The sequence below is a fragment of the Bos grunniens genome, chromosome 9 (genome assembly GCF_055505025.1).
Source record: "Bos grunniens cultivar Pamir isolate PY7600 chromosome 9, Bosgru_T2T1.0, whole genome shotgun sequence".
NCBI lineage: Eukaryota > Metazoa > Chordata > Mammalia > Artiodactyla > Bovidae > Bos > Bos grunniens.
Window position 1 is genome coordinate 46,496,977 of NC_141173.1, and position 15,557 is coordinate 46,512,533.

The window sequence follows — 15,557 nt, forward strand, 5'->3', positions numbered from 1 at the left end:
CCATTCCATAATTTCCACTTGTTAGCAGGATATATGTTTTTTAGGTTGTTATAGCAACTTTATTATATCTATTAATATACTCCAATTAATTTTAAAATGATAAAAGTTTTTATTAATCTTTGAAATGAGATAATATTAAAGTATTCCTTATAATGGCAAAACTAAACTATGGTAATGATGTCAGAATAGTACCTCCCTCTGGGGGAGAGTATGGACTGGGAAGAGACACAAGTGAACTTTCTTTTTTTTTTTTTTAATTTTTTTTAAAAATTTTATTTTATTTTTAAACTTTACATAATTGTATTAGTTTTGCCAAATATCAAAATGAATCCACCACAGGTATACATGTGTTCCCCATCCTGAACCCTCTTCCCTCCTCCCTCCCCATACCATCCCTCTGGGTCTTCCCAGTGCACTAGCCCCAAGCATCCAGTATCGAGCATCGAACCTGGACTGGCAACTCGTTTCTTACATGATATTTTACATGTTTCAATGTCATTCTCCCAAATCTTCCCACCCTCTCCCTCTCCCACAGAGTCCATAAGACTGTTCTATACATCACTGTCTCTTTTGTTGTCTCGTACACCGGGTTATTGTTACCATCTTTCTAAATTCCATATATATGCGTTAGTATACTGTATTTATGTTTTTCCTTCTGGCTTACTTCACTCTGTATAATAGGCTCCAGTTTCATCCACCTCATTAGAACTGATTCAAATGTATTCTTTTTAATGGCTGAGTAATACTCCATTGTGTATATGTACCACAGCTTTCTTATCCATTCATCTGCTGATGGACATCTAGGTTGCTTCCATGTCCTGGCTATTATAAACAGTGCTGCGATGAACATTGGGGTACACGTGTCTCTTTCCCTTCTGGTTTCCTCAGTGTGTATGCCCAGCAGTGGGATTGCTGGATCATAAGGCAGTTCTATTTCCAGTTTTTTAAGGAATCTCCACACTGTTCTCCATAGTGGCTGTACTAGTTTGCATTCACACCAACAGTGTAAGAGGGTTCCCTTTTTTCCACACCCTCTCCAGCATTTATTATTTGTAGACTTTTGGATCGCAGCCATTCTGACTGGTGTGAAATGGTACCTCATAGTGGTTTTGATTTGCATTTCTCTGATAATGAGTGATGTTGAGCATCTTTTCATGTGTTTGTTAGCCATCTGTATGTCTTCTTTGGAGAAATGTCTGTTTAGTTCTTTGGCCCATTTTTTGACTGGGTCATTTATTTTTCTGGAGTTGAGTAGGAGTTGCTTGTATATTTTTGAGATTAGTTGTTTGTCAGTTGCTTCATTTGCTATTATTTTCTCCCATTCTGAAGGCTGTCTTTTCACCTTGCTAATAGTTTCCTTTGATGTGCAGAAGCTTTTAAGGTTAATTAGGTCCTATTTGTTTATTTTTGCTTTTATTTCCAATATTCTGGGAGGTGGGTCTAGAGGATCCTGTTGTGATGTATGTCAGAGAGTGTTTTGCCTATGTTCTCCTCTAGGAGTTTTATAGTTTCTGGTCTTACATTTAGATCTTTAATCCATTTTGAGTTTATTTTTGTGTATGGTGTTAGAAAGTATTCTAGTTTCATTCTTTTACAAGTGGTTGACCAGATTTCCCAGCACCACTTGTTAAAGAGATTGTCTTTAATCCATTGTATATTCTTGCCTCCTTTGTCGAAGATAAGGTGTCCATATGTGCGTGGATTTATCTCTGGGCTTTCTATTTTATTCCATTGATCTATATTTCTGTCTTTGTGCCAGTACCATACTGTCTTGATAACTGTGGCTTTGTAGTAGAGCCTGAAGTCAGGTAGATTGATTCCTCCAGTTCCATTCTTCTTTCTCAAGATCGCTTTGGCTATTCGAGGTTTTTTGTATTTCCATACAAATTGTGAAATTATTTGTTCTAGCTCTGTGAAGAATACTGTTGGTAGCTTGATAGGGATTGCGTTGAATCTATAAATTGCTTTGGGTAGGATACTCATTTTCACTATATTGATTCTTCCAATCCATGAACATGGTATATTTCTCCATCTATTAGTGTCCTCTTTGATTTCTTTCACCAGTGTTTTATAGTTTTCTATATAGGTCTTTAGTTTCTTTAGGTAGATATATTCCTAAGTATTTTATTCTTTCCGTTGCAATGGTGAATGGAATTGTTTCCTTAATTTCTCTTTCTGTTTTCTCATTATTAGTGTATAGGAATGCAAGGGATTTCTGTGTGTTGATTTTATATCCTGCAACTTTACTATAGTCATTGATTATTTCTAGTAATTTTCTGGTGGAATCTTTAGGGTTTTCTATGTAGAGGATCATGTCATCTGCAAATAGTGAGAGTTTTACTTCTTCTTTCCCAATTTGGATTCCTTTTATTTCTTTTTCTGCTCTGATTGCTGTGGCCAAAACTTCCAAAACTATGTTGAATAGTAATGGTGAAAGTGGGCACCCTTGTCTTGTTCCTGACTTGAGAGGAAATGCTTTCAATTTTTCACCATTGAGGATAATGTTTGCTGTGGGTTTGTCATATATAGCTTTTATTATGTTGAGGTATGTTCCTTCTATTCCTGCTTTCTGGAGAGTTTTTATCATAAATGGATGTTGAATTTTGTCAAAGGCTTTCTCTGCATCTATTGAGATAATCATATGGTTTTTAGTTTTCAATTTGTTAATGTGGTGTATTACATTGATTGATTTGCGGATATTGAAGAATCCTTGCATCCCTGGGATAAAGCCCACTTGATCATGGTGTATGATCTTTTTAATGTGTTGTTGGATTCTGATTGCTAGAATTTTGTTAAGGATTTTTGCATCTATGTTCATCAGGGATATTGGCCTGTAGTTTTCTTTTTTTGTGGGATCTTTGTCAGGTTTTGGTATTAGGGTGATGGTGGCCTCATAGAATGAGTTTGGAAGTTTACCTTCCTCTGCAATTTTTTGGAAGAGTTTGAGCAGGATAGGTGTTAGCTCTTCTCTAAATTTTTGGTAGAATTCAGCTGTGAAGCCGTCTGGACCGGGGCTTTTGTTTGCTGGAAGATTTTTGATTACAGTTTCAACTTCCGTGCTTGTGATGGGTCTGTTAAGATTTTCTATTTCTTCCTGGTCGAGTTTTGGAAAGTTGTACTTTTCTAAGAATTTGTCCATTTCTTCCACGTTGTGCATTTTATTGGCATATAATTGTTGATAGTAGTCTCTTATGATCCTTTGTATTTCTGTGTTGTCTGTTGTGATCTCTCCATTTTCGTTTCTAATTTTGTTGATTTGATTTTTCTCCCTTTGTTTCTTGATGAGTCTGGCTAATGGTTTGTCAATTTTATTTATCCTTTCAAAGAACCAACTTTTGGTTTTGTTGATTTTTGCTATGGTCTCTTCTGTTTCTTTTGCATTTATTTCTGCTCTAATTTTTAAGATTTCTTTCCTTCTACTAACCCTGGGGTTCTTCATTTCTTCCTTTTCTAGTTGCTTTAGGTGTAGAGTTAGGTTATTTATTTGACTTTTTTCTTGTTTCTTGAGGTGTGCCTGTATTGGTATGAACTTTCCCCTTAGGACTGCTTTTACCGTGTCCCACAGGTTTTGGGTTGTTGTGTTTTCATTTTCATTCGTTTCTATGCAAATTTTGATTTCTTTTTTGATTTCTTCTGTGATTTGTTGGTTATTCAGCAGCGTGTTGTTCAGCCTCCATATGTTGGAATTTTTAATAGTTTTTCTCCTGTAATTGAGATCTAATCTTACTGCATTGTGGTCAGAAAAAATGCTTGGAATGATTTCTATTTTTTTGAATTTACCAAGGCTAACTTTATGGCCCAGGATGTGATCTATCCTGGAGAAGGTTCCATGTGCGCTTGAGAAAAAGGTGAAATTCATTGTTTTGGGATGAAATGTCCTATAGATATCAATTAGGTCTAACTGGTCTATTGTATCGTTTAAAGTTTGTGTTTCCTTGTTAATTTTCTGTTTAGTTGATCTATCCATAGTTGTAAGTGGGGTATTAAAGTCTCCCACTATTATTGTGTTATTGTTAATTTCTCCTTTCATACTTGTTAGCATTTGTCTTACGTACTGTGGTGCTCCCGTGTTGGGTGCATATATATTTATAATTGTTATATCTTCTTCTTGGATTGATCCTTTGATCATTATGTAGTGACCTTCTTTGTCTCTTTTCACAGCCTTTGTTTTAAAGTCTATTTTATCTGATATGAGTATTGCTACTCCTGCTTTCTTTTGGTCCCTATTTGCATGGAAAATCTTTTTCCAGCCCTTCACTTTCAGTCTGTATGTGTCCCCTGTTTTGAGATGGGTCTCTGGTAGACAACATATGTAGGGGTCTTGTTTTTGTACCCATTCAGCCAGTCTTTGTCTTTTGGTTGGGGCATTCAACCCATTTACATTTAAGGTAATTACTGATAAGTATGATCCCGTTGCCATTTACTTTATTGTTTTGGGTTCGAGTTTATACACTGTTTTTGTGTTTCCTGTCTAGAGAATATCCTTTAGTAATTGTTGGAGAGCTGGTTTGGTGGTGTGGAATTCTCTCAGCTTTTGCTTGTCTGAAAAGCTTTTGATTTCTCCTTCATAATTGAATGAGATCCTTGCTGGGTACAATAATCTGGGCTGTAGGTTATTTTCTTTCATCATTTTAAGTATGTCTTGCCATTCCCTCCTGGCTTGAAGAGTTTCTATTGAAAGATCAGCTGTTATCCTTATGGGAATTCCCTTGTGTGTTATTTGTTGTTTTTCCCTTGCTGCTTTTAATATTTGTTCTTTGTGTTTGATCTTTGTTAATTTGATTAATATGTGTCTTGGGGTGTTTCTCCTTGGGTTTATCCTGTTTGGGACTCTCTGGGTTTCTTGGACTTGGGTGATTATTTCCTTCCCCATTTTAGGGAAGTTTTCCACTATTATCTCCTCAAGTATTTTCTCATGGTCTTTCTTTTTGTCTTCTTCTTCTGGAACCCCTATGATTCGAATGTTGTAGCGTTTAATATTGTCCTGGAGGTCTCTGAGATTGTCCTCATTTCTTTTAATTCGTTTTTCTTTTATCCTCTCTGATTCATTTATTTCTACCATTCTATCTTCTAATTCACTAATCCTATCTTCTGCCTCTGTTATTCTACTATTTGTTGCCTCCAGAGTGTTTTTAATTTCATTTATTGCATTATTCATTATATATTGACTCTTTTTTATTTCTTCTAGGTCCTTGTTAAACCTTTCTTGCATCTTCTCAATCCTTGTCTCCAGGCTATTTATCTGTGATTCCATTTTAGTTTCAAGATTTTGGATCAATTTCACTATCATTATTCGGAATTCTTTATCAGGTAGATTCCCTATCTCTTCCTCTTTTGTTTGGTTTGGTGGGCATTTATCCTGTTCCTTTATCTGCTGAGTATTCCTCTGTCTCTTCATCTTGTTTAAATTGCTGAGTTTGGGGTGTCCTTTCTGTATTCTGGCAGTTTGTGGAGTTCTCTTTATTGTGGCTTTTCCTCGCTGGGTGTGGGTTTGTACAGGTGGCTTGTCAAGGTTTCCTGGTTAGGGAAGCTTGTGTTGGTGTTCTGGTGAGTGGAGCTGTATTTCTTCTCTCTGGAGTGCAATGAAATGTCCAGTAATGAGTTATGAGATGTCTATAGTTTTGGGGTGACTTTGGGCAGCCTGTATCTTGAAGCTCAGGGCTGTGTTCCTTTGTTGCTGGAGAATTTGCTTGGTATGTCTTGCCATGGAACTTATTGGCCCTTGTGTGGTGCTTGGTTTCAGTGTCGGTATGGAGGTATTTGATGAGCTCCTGTCAATTAATGTTCCTTGGAGTCAGGAGTTCCCTGGAGTCAGGGTTTGGACTTAAGTCTCCTGCTTCCGGTTATCGGTCTTATTTTTACAGTAGTTTCAAAACTTCTCCTTCTATACAGCACCATTGATAAAACATCTACATTAAAGATGAAAAGTTTCTCTATGGTGAGGGTCACTCAGAGAGGTTCACAGGGTTACATGGAGAAGAGAAGAGGGAGGAGGGAGTTAGAGGTGACCCAAATGAGATGAGGTGAATCAATAGTGGAGAGAGTGGGATAGCCAGTAGTCACTTCCTTATGTGCACTCCACAACTGGACCACTCAGAGATGTTCACGGAGTTATACAGAGAAGAGAAGAAGGAGGAAGGTGACAGAGGTGGCCAGAAGGATAAAAGGGGGGAATGAAAAGGAGGGAGACAGATCCAGCCAGTAATCAGTTCCCTAAGTGTTCTCCACCGTCTGGAACACACAGAAATTCACAGAGTTGGGTAGAGTAGAGAGGGGTTAGGGAGGAGACACAGGCGACCTGGTGGAGAAAAAGGAGAGTCCAAAGGGAGAGAGAGCTGTCAAGCCAGTAATCTCGCTCCCTAGTGAAAAATGGGTCCTGAAGTTTGGGTTCTTAAAGGTACAAAATTGGTAACAAATACATGAAAGCAAAAATTAAAAATCTAGAATAGAGTTTGGAATTTCAAAAATATGATGTTAAAGAAAAGAAGAAGGAAAAGAAAGAGAGAAAAACGAACAAACACAAACAAGGTCGCAAAAATTATAAAGAAAGTACAGGTACAAAATTGATAACTAATACCAAAAAGCAAAAATTAAAAATCTAGAGTAGAGTTTGGAATTTCAAAAATACAATGTTAAAAAAAAAGAAGAAGAAAAATAAAGAGAGAAAACAAACAAAAACAAACAATGTCACAAAAATTATAAAGAAAATACAGGTACAAAATTGATATCAAATACCAAAAAGCATAAATTAAAAATCTAGAGTAGAGTTTGGAATTTCAGATATACAATGTTATATAAAAGAAGAAGAGAAAGAAACAGAGAAGAAGAAGAAAAAAAAAAGTCACAGACATTATATAAAAAAAAACTATAGGTACAAAATTGATAACATATACCAAAAAGCGAAAATTAAAAATCTAGAGTAGAGTTTGGAATTTCAAAAATACAATGTTAAAGAAAAGAAGAAAAGAAAAAAAAAAAAAAAAAACAAGGTCAAAAAATTATAAAATATATATATTTGAAGTTTGCTGAAGAAAAAAAATAAGGTCTTTTTTTTATTTTTGCAAAGTAATAGGTTATAAAAGTGAAAATTAAAGGAACAATAGAGGACTTAAAATTTTTTTTTTTAATTAAAAAAAAAAGAAAGAAAATGATCGTAAAAATAATAAAAATATATCTAGGACTTTCTTGGTTTTGTTGTGGGTGTTGTGGGTTCAGTTCAGTTTTGGCTAGTTCCTTGGTCAGACTTATATTTCTCAAGATTTATAGGCCCCTTCCTATGTAGTCCGTAATAACCACAGGGTTTTGATCTATTGCCTGTAGCTTCCAAGGCGTTTCCCTCTGTTATATCTTCTTCTGTTTGCTAGTCTCTTCAGTATCTGGTTTCCGCCCTGACACAAAGGGGACGGTGGAGGACACTTTTTTTTTTCTTTTTTTTAGGCTTACTTGTTCAGTCGCGCTGTGGGGAGGGAGGGAGGGATGCTGCAAACAAATAACACTGGCGTGGGCTCGCAGTGCCTCAGCCACCCTGGGTCTGCCCCCGCTCATGGCGCGTGTAGCCACCCTGCCCACACTGCTCGGGCTCTAGGTTGTTCCGCCGGGAACAATCCGAGGCCGGCCCTGGGTTGCATGCACCTCCCAGGTCCAAGCCGCTCAGGTTCAGGCACTCGGGTAGTCCTCAGAGGCGCAGACTCAGTTGGGCCTGCGTTTTGTGCTCTTCCCAGGTCCGAGCAGCTCAGGTGATGAGGTGTTTGGCGAGCGCCAATGCTGCGACTTATCGCCTCCCCGCCACTCGGTTATCTGGGTGTAAAACCAGCGCACCTTCTCAGGCAGACGTTGACCGTCCAGACCCCCAAGAAGTTTAGTTAGCAAAGAAGCCTGCTTACAGTTTTATAGATAATGTCTCTCTGGGGCTGCGATTGCCCCCTTCCGGCTCTGGCTGCCTGTCACCTGAGGGGGAAGGTCTGCAGCCGGCTATCTCTGTTCAGTCCTTTGTTCCGTGCGCGGACCTGGCGGTCTTAGGTTAGGGCTGGCTTTTCGCGTGGTAGATATCCCACAGTCTGGTTTGCTAGCCCAAATTATTTTGCTCAGATAGCGCTCAAGGTATTCAGGCCAGATTCTTACTCTCAGCGATGCAGCCCGCGCTGCGCCTCCCTGCCCAGCCCCTGCTTGCTAATGGCGGATGCAGGCGTCTGCGCTGCTTCTCCGCTGGGGGAGTTACCATAGGGCTCGCAATCTGCGAGTTTTAATTGTTTATTTATTTTTTCTCCCTGTTATGTTGCCCTCTGTGCTTCCAAAGCTCGGCACAGATTCGGCAGTGAGAAGGTTTCCTGGTGTTTGGAAACTTCTCTCTTTTTAAGATTCCCTTCCTGGGATGGAACTCCGTCCCTCCCTCTTTTGTCTCTTTTTTTTTGTCTTTAATATTTTTTCCTACCTCCTTTCGAAGAGTTGGGTTGCTTTTCTGGGTGCCTGATGTCCTCTGCCGGCATTCAGAAGTTGTTTTGTGGAATTTACTCGGTGTTTAAATGCTCTTTTGATGAATTTGTGGGGGAGAAAGTGTTCTCCCCGTCCTACTCCTCCACCATCTTGGCTCCTCCACAAGTGAACTTTCTGAATGCTAGAAATGTTCTATGTCTTGATCCATGTGGTGACTACATAATGTGAGCTTATTTAAAATGTACTTGATGTTTGTGTACTTTACTGTATATATATATATATACACATATAAACTTTACTGTATACATATATACTTTATGTATATATATATACACATATATACTTTATGTATATATGTATACATATATATACATACATATATTTACATACATAAAGTATACATATATACTTTACTGTATATATATATATATATATATATATATATACACACACACACACATATGAAATCCCTTAGTCAACACAAAGGAGAGGAGGAGAAAGATGTCTCTAGAGATATAACATTTAAAATGATGTGAAATTGTTGGCCTTAAGTAGGTAAATAATCAGCTTTGTCTGTTCTTGCTTAGTTTCTCTCTGTCACTGGAACCCCCAACCCTACAAAAAGGTTTAATAGCAAAATGAAAAGGCATATCAGAGAATATTCCCAGGTAATATGAGGAAGACCTTATACAATTTAAGTTCAAATAGGTAATAAAAACTAATTAGATATGTATAATAGCCTGAAATTGAAATAGGAAAAGGACAGGAAATGAAATCTCTGAAAAGAGGGAATTCAGTGATCGAAAAACAAATGAAAAGGATGTTTAAACTCGTAAAAATTAAAGCACTTCACATTAGAGCAGGGTGATTTTGTCTAAATTAGGAGAGACAATTGATTTTATTATTATTAAAAAGACAATATTTTATACCTCCCATATTAAAAAAATGTAATCTGGGAAAAAAATAACTGAATCACTTTGCTGTACACCTGAAACTAACACAATACTGTAAGTCAACTCAGCTTCAATAGACATAAAAAATTTAGAGAAATATTCTTTTTAGAAACAAAGTATAATAGGTACTTTGGAGTCTAATTTAAAGTAAACTCTGAGATTAGTTATCATTTCTCAAAATTTGGTATCCAATTGTACTTCTTAGTTTGATATATCTGAGTCTTAAATTCTTATAAGCTATAAATTTTATTTTATATTTTATTACAGTTGTGAGCTCCCTTTAATTATTCAGAAACCTGAAAGCTGAGGGATAGAGGGCCTATTTCTCCTGAGTTCCTGGGCTCAGATACTGTTTAACAGAATGCGATAACATGCCAGCTTACCAAGAAGCCTTGTGAAATCAGAGTTCTCAGGGCTAAGTCCATCTGTGAATTCTGAAAATGAAGCATTGGAATGATGTATATTGGCCTATAATGTATTCCTTCAGAGAAACAAATTCATGGTCAGCATATCCAGGGAAATAGAGGTACCTGGAACACTTCAGGCTCAGAGATGGTAGATGTTGTTAATGGACTTGTATTCACAATAGACACATTGTCTTCTGACTGTCTTTCCTAAAGTGTCTTAACTGCACATGTTCCAGAATATGGGCCCACCCCCCTCAGTCCTTTCCTCTGTTGCCCATGAGGTGAACTAATCTTTTATGAGTCTGCTGAAATACCTGATATTTGTCTTGAAGCTTACAGAACCTTCCTTCTGGAACTGCCCCCTTGGGCTCCCACCTGCCCACTCCACACAGTGCCATGGGTATTTGCATACAAGACCTTGGGCATGAACCATGTGTTATTAGTGGATGGTGTGTTATTCAAATGCCAACACTTTTATTTCCATTGCCTAGAGGCTGAATAAATTGATGCATATTTATGGAATGGTGAGAATAATTATAACCACACAGGGATACTGTGTGGCAGAGCAGAAAGCACCTTGAAAGGATGAGACAGACTGCCTGCATATGACCTGGGAAGCTACTTCTTTGAGCACCAATTTCCATGTATTCAAATGAAGATAATAACTCCTACCAATTTAAATTATGGAAATGAAATATAGGAATTATTTGAGAGAACAGAGGTGAAACATTGGAGTTACCAGCACACAGTGGACATTTCCATCTTGTTCCTCTTATATATTCCTATAATATAATATAATATATTATATTAATGTATTTTATATATATATATATATATATATATATATATATACATAAACATTATTAAAAGGATTCAGGGTAAAAACAATCTCTATATCTCGGAGAGAAGGAGCACTTTTCCATATACTCTTTTTTTATAGAGATTATTTTTACCCTGAATCCTTTTAATAACATTTAGAATAATAGTTCAACATTAACTTATTGAAAAAATCAATTGTTATCAACTGCTTTTAGTCCATTTTGGGATGCAAAATGATTTTAGGGAGTCATCACTAATTATTTTGAGAATTCTATTTTGAATATTTGCTCCACATATACCTTTCTTACAGAACATGCTGTCATAATGCTCTTGCCAATAAGCCATTCTTCATTTTAGCATTTTCATTATGCATTCTGATTTTAACCTTGGAGATTTTTAATGGAGGTATATAAATTTGCCTCAAGATGACATGAAATATTACTAGATTTTTTACTATATATGTCCTTATCACCTAAGCATACATTATTTTTGGTGAAATCTAGGAATACATTACCCAAGTTAAGTCAACTCAATACATATACTGGTGGTATAGGATTTTTCTGTTCTGTTTCTGGGATTGTAATTATGCTGAGTGGGAAGTTATTATTTGTGACTGAGAATTTAGTTACTAAAGATGCTGGCTGCTTTGCTGAACCTTTGTATACTTTTTCATGGTGAAATAAGTAAGTAAGTAAGCTTATTTAAAAACTTCTCAATCTCATCAGTTCATGTTAAGCTATCTTTCAACCAGGTCATAACAGTGCTTTCAGTTGAAATTTTGTTGTCAAGGTCTTATACACAAAAATGTAGTTCTCTTTTTCGCAATGTGAAAACCACAGTTAAACCTAAGCCAAAATGGGAAAGGAGAAGACCCACATCAACATCGTTGTCATTGGGCATGTAGATTCAGGGAAGTCTACCACGACTGGCCATCTGATCTACACATGTGGCGGGATCAACAAGAGAACAATTGAAAAGTTCGAGAAGGAGGCTGCCGAGATGGGAAAGGGCTCCTTCAAATATGCCTGGGTCTTGGACAACTTAAAGCTGAACGTGAGCGTGGTATCACCATTGATATCTCCCTGTGGAAATTTGAGACCAGCAAGTACTATGTTACCATCATTGATGCCCCAGGACACAGAGACTTCCTCAAAAACATGATTACAGGCACATCCCAGGCTGACTGTGCTGTCCTGATTGTTGCTGCTGGTGTTGGTGAATTTGAAGCCAGTATCTCCAAGAACTAGCAAACCTGTGAGCATGCCCTTCTGGCTTACACCCTGGGTGTGAAACAACTAATTGTTGGTGTTAACAAAATGGATTCCACTGAGCCACCCTATAGCCAGAAGAGATACGAGGAAATTGTTAAGGAAGTCAGCACCTACATTAAGAAAATCGGCTACAACCCCGACACAGTAGCATTTGTGCCAATTTCTGGCTGGAATGGTGACAACACGCTGGAGCCAAGTGCTAATATGCCATGGTTCAAGGGATGGAAAGTCACCCGTAAGGACAGCAATGCCAGTGGAACCACCCTGCTTGAAGCTCTGGATTGCATCCTGCCACCAACTCGCCCAGCTGACAAACCCTTGCGTTTGCCTCTTCAGGATGTCTATAAAATTGGTGGTATTGGTACTGTCCCTGTGGGTCGTGTGGAGACTGGTGTTCTCAAACCTGACATGGTGGTCACCTTTGCTCCAGTCAATGTAACAACTGAAATGAAGTCTGTAGAAATGCACCATGAAGCATTGAGTGAAGCCCTTCCTGGGGACAATGTGGGCTTCAATGTCAAGAACGTGTCTGTCAATGATGTCTGTCATGGCAATGTGGCTGGTGACAGCAAAAATGATCTATCCATGGAAGCTGCTGGCTTCACAGCTCAGGTGATTGTTTTGAACCATCCGGGCCAAATCAGTGCTGGATATGCACCTATGCTGGATTGTCACACAGCTCACATTGCTTGCAAGTTTGCTGAGCTGAAGGAGAAGATTGATCATCGTTTTGGGAAAAAGCTGGAAGATGGCCCTAAATTCTTGAAATCTGGTGACGCTGCCATCATTGATATGGTTCCTGGCAAGCCCATGTGTGTCGAGAGCTTCTCTGATTATCCTTCCCTGGGCTGTTTTGCTGTGCGTGACATGAGACAGACAGTCGCTGTGGGTGTCATCAAAGCAGTGGACAAGAAGGCAGCTGGAGCTGGCAAGGTCACCAAGTCTGCCCAGAAAGCTCAGAAGGCTAAATGAATATTATCCCCAATACCTGCCACCCCAGTGTTAATCAGTGGTGGAAGAACGGTCTCAGAACTGTTTGTCTCAATTGGCCATTTAAGTTTAATAGTAAAAGACTGGTTAATGATAACAATGCATTGTAAAACCTTCAGAAGGAAAGGAGAATGTTTTTTTTGTGGACCATATGTTTTGTGTGTGGCAGTTTAAGTTATTAGTTTTTAAAATCAGTACTTTTTAATGAAAACTACTTGACCAAAAATCTGTCACAGAATTTGAGACCCATTAAAAAAAGTTTAATGAGAAAAAAAAAAAAGAAATTCTTTCTGATAGCAAGATATATTCTTCTAAATGTTTCTCTTTCATTTTCCCTAATCCTGCTTTTAATTTTAATTTTTAAAATTAATTTTTATGAATATAGTTGCTTTACAATATTGTGTTAGTTTCTACTGTATAGATAAGTGAATTAGTAAACCCTAAATAGCCATGAAATTAAAAGATGCTTCTTGGAAGAAAAACTATGACCAACCTAGATAGCATATTAAAAAGCAGAGACATTACTTTGTCAACAAAGGTCCGTCTAGTCAAAGCTATGGTTTTTTCAGTAGTTATGTACAGACGTGAGAGTTGAACTATAATGAAAGCTGAGTACTGAATAATTGATGCTTTTGAACTGTGGTGTTGAAGAAGACTATTGAGTTCCCTTGGACTGCAAAGAGATCCAACCAGTCCGTCCTAAAGGAAATCAGTCCTGAGTGTTCACTGGAAGGACTGCTGTTGAAGCTGAAACTCCAATACTTTGGCCATCTGATGCAAAGAACTGACTCATTGGAAAAGACCCTGATGTTGGGAAAGATTGAAGGCGGTAGGAGAAGGGGAGACAGAGGATGAGATGGTTGGATGGCATCACTGACTCGATGGACATGAGTTTGAGTAAGCTCCAGGAGTTGGTGATGGACAGGGAAGCCATGCTGCAGTCCATGGGGTCACAAAGAGTTGGACATGATTGAGTGACTGAATTGAGCTGAACTGAATCAAGTTAAAGAACCTGTCCATCACTCCAATAAGTTCTCTCATGTCCTTTGCAGTCCCTTCTTCCCTACCTCAGGCAACCATTGATCCACCTTCTGTCATTATACATTGATTTTCCATTTCAATACTTTTATATAAATAGTACCATACATATATATTCATTTTTGATCTGGATTCTTTCAGTCAGCATACTTTGTGATTCATCCAGGTTACTATGTGTATCAGTAGTTCCTTCCTTTGTATGACTGAGTGAAACCATTCTATGCATATAGCAAAATATTTGTTTTTAAATTACAGTTGTAAGTGTTTTTCAGGAGCTTCTTTCAATTCCTTTTTTTTTTTTTTTCAGATATTGTATTCACTTTTATGGTAGTAAATATCTCCTTTTGTATGACTTCTGAGTCTCTACTGATAACTTTGGCCTACACCACCGATTTTAGAATTTTATTTGAAGCTCTGTTCTTGATATCTGTTTTTTGGTTGCTTAATAGTAACCAACCTTATAATTTCCAAAATAGACTTCTATCTCTATTTCTCTTAATGGTACTTTATTCTTATTGTTATCCATGGGAAATACATTCTTTTTGCCTGCTGCATTGAGTTGAGTTTTGTTTTATAAGCTCTCCATGTTATGTTTTTAGCCTTGCATCCATCTCTTTCTTTTCCATTCTTCCTGCTATCATCTGATTTCAGGTCTTTTTGACTTTTCTCTGTATATTTCTAACCATTCTCTTCCCAGCTGTCATCTTTATTTTACTAAGGCATAGATCTCATGATTTTTTATCCCTACACAAGAACTTCCTGCTCCTTCCTATTTTTTTTGCTCCTGGAGTAAGTCCTACTAATAATACCAATGACAAAGTAACTTCATGTTAGACACATTGCATTTATAAGGTGTGGCTACAACTTTTGTTGGAGCTGTAGCAACACATTCGGTAAGTCAAAGGACTAAAGCAGACATAGTAGATGGTCCTCACTTTCCCGCTTGGTTTTGACTCTTGTTTTCTACTCTGTTCTCTTTAGATTGTTGTCTCCCCTGCCTCATGAACCTCAACTAACCAATAAACTGCAAGGCTTGCAAAACTAGAAAAGTACTGTTCTGACAGTGATTGGGATAAGATTGCACCATTGATTCTGAGTTTTCAGCAACAAAAAGACAAACACTTCTATGTGAATCATACCATGGCCTCTTTTTTCTTTACTGCATGAGAAAGTCCAACTCTGCTTTGATTGGGCAGTTACCTGGTCCTCAGGTACACCCTCATGAATGTCAGCTGTCAGCTAAATAGTGTCATTAACTGCTATTTGAACCATTTAATTATTTGCTTTTGAAAGAAAAAATTCCTGTGATAACCTGAAAGACAGACCACCTATCTCTAGGGCCCATGATTTTAGGGGAAGTCATTAGAAATGGTAGACTGTTGGTGAGTTTTGACTGTTTCTTGGCCCTTTTAGAAACTGCTGAGTGATAAAGCTGGTTCAGGCAAGGATCAGATGGGAGGTAATAGATGTTTGCTGAGGGAGGCTCTCTTTGCCTGTGGCCCATAATCTAAAATCACTGGTAGCTTAGACATTGTGGTCCTTGTGAGATTTTGAACAAGCCAAGCAGGAAGGAAGCAAACCAGGAATGTCTAGCAGTGAAGATCAGGTAAAAAAGCATTGCCAGGCATGTTGTCTCAGACGATTGT

At 37.8% G+C, this 15,557-nt stretch overlaps 1 pseudogene across 1 annotated transcript; it reads left to right on the forward strand.

Annotated features, from left to right (window-relative positions):
• Positions 1 to 10,752: 10,752 nt before the first annotated feature.
• Positions 10,753 to 14,609, forward strand: LOC147365923 (elongation factor 1-alpha 1 pseudogene; annotated as a pseudogene). Its single transcript, XR_015133026.1, has one exon. The product of XR_015133026.1 is annotated as an elongation factor 1-alpha 1 pseudogene (transcript).
• The last annotated feature ends 948 nt before the right edge of the window (positions 14,610 to 15,557 follow it).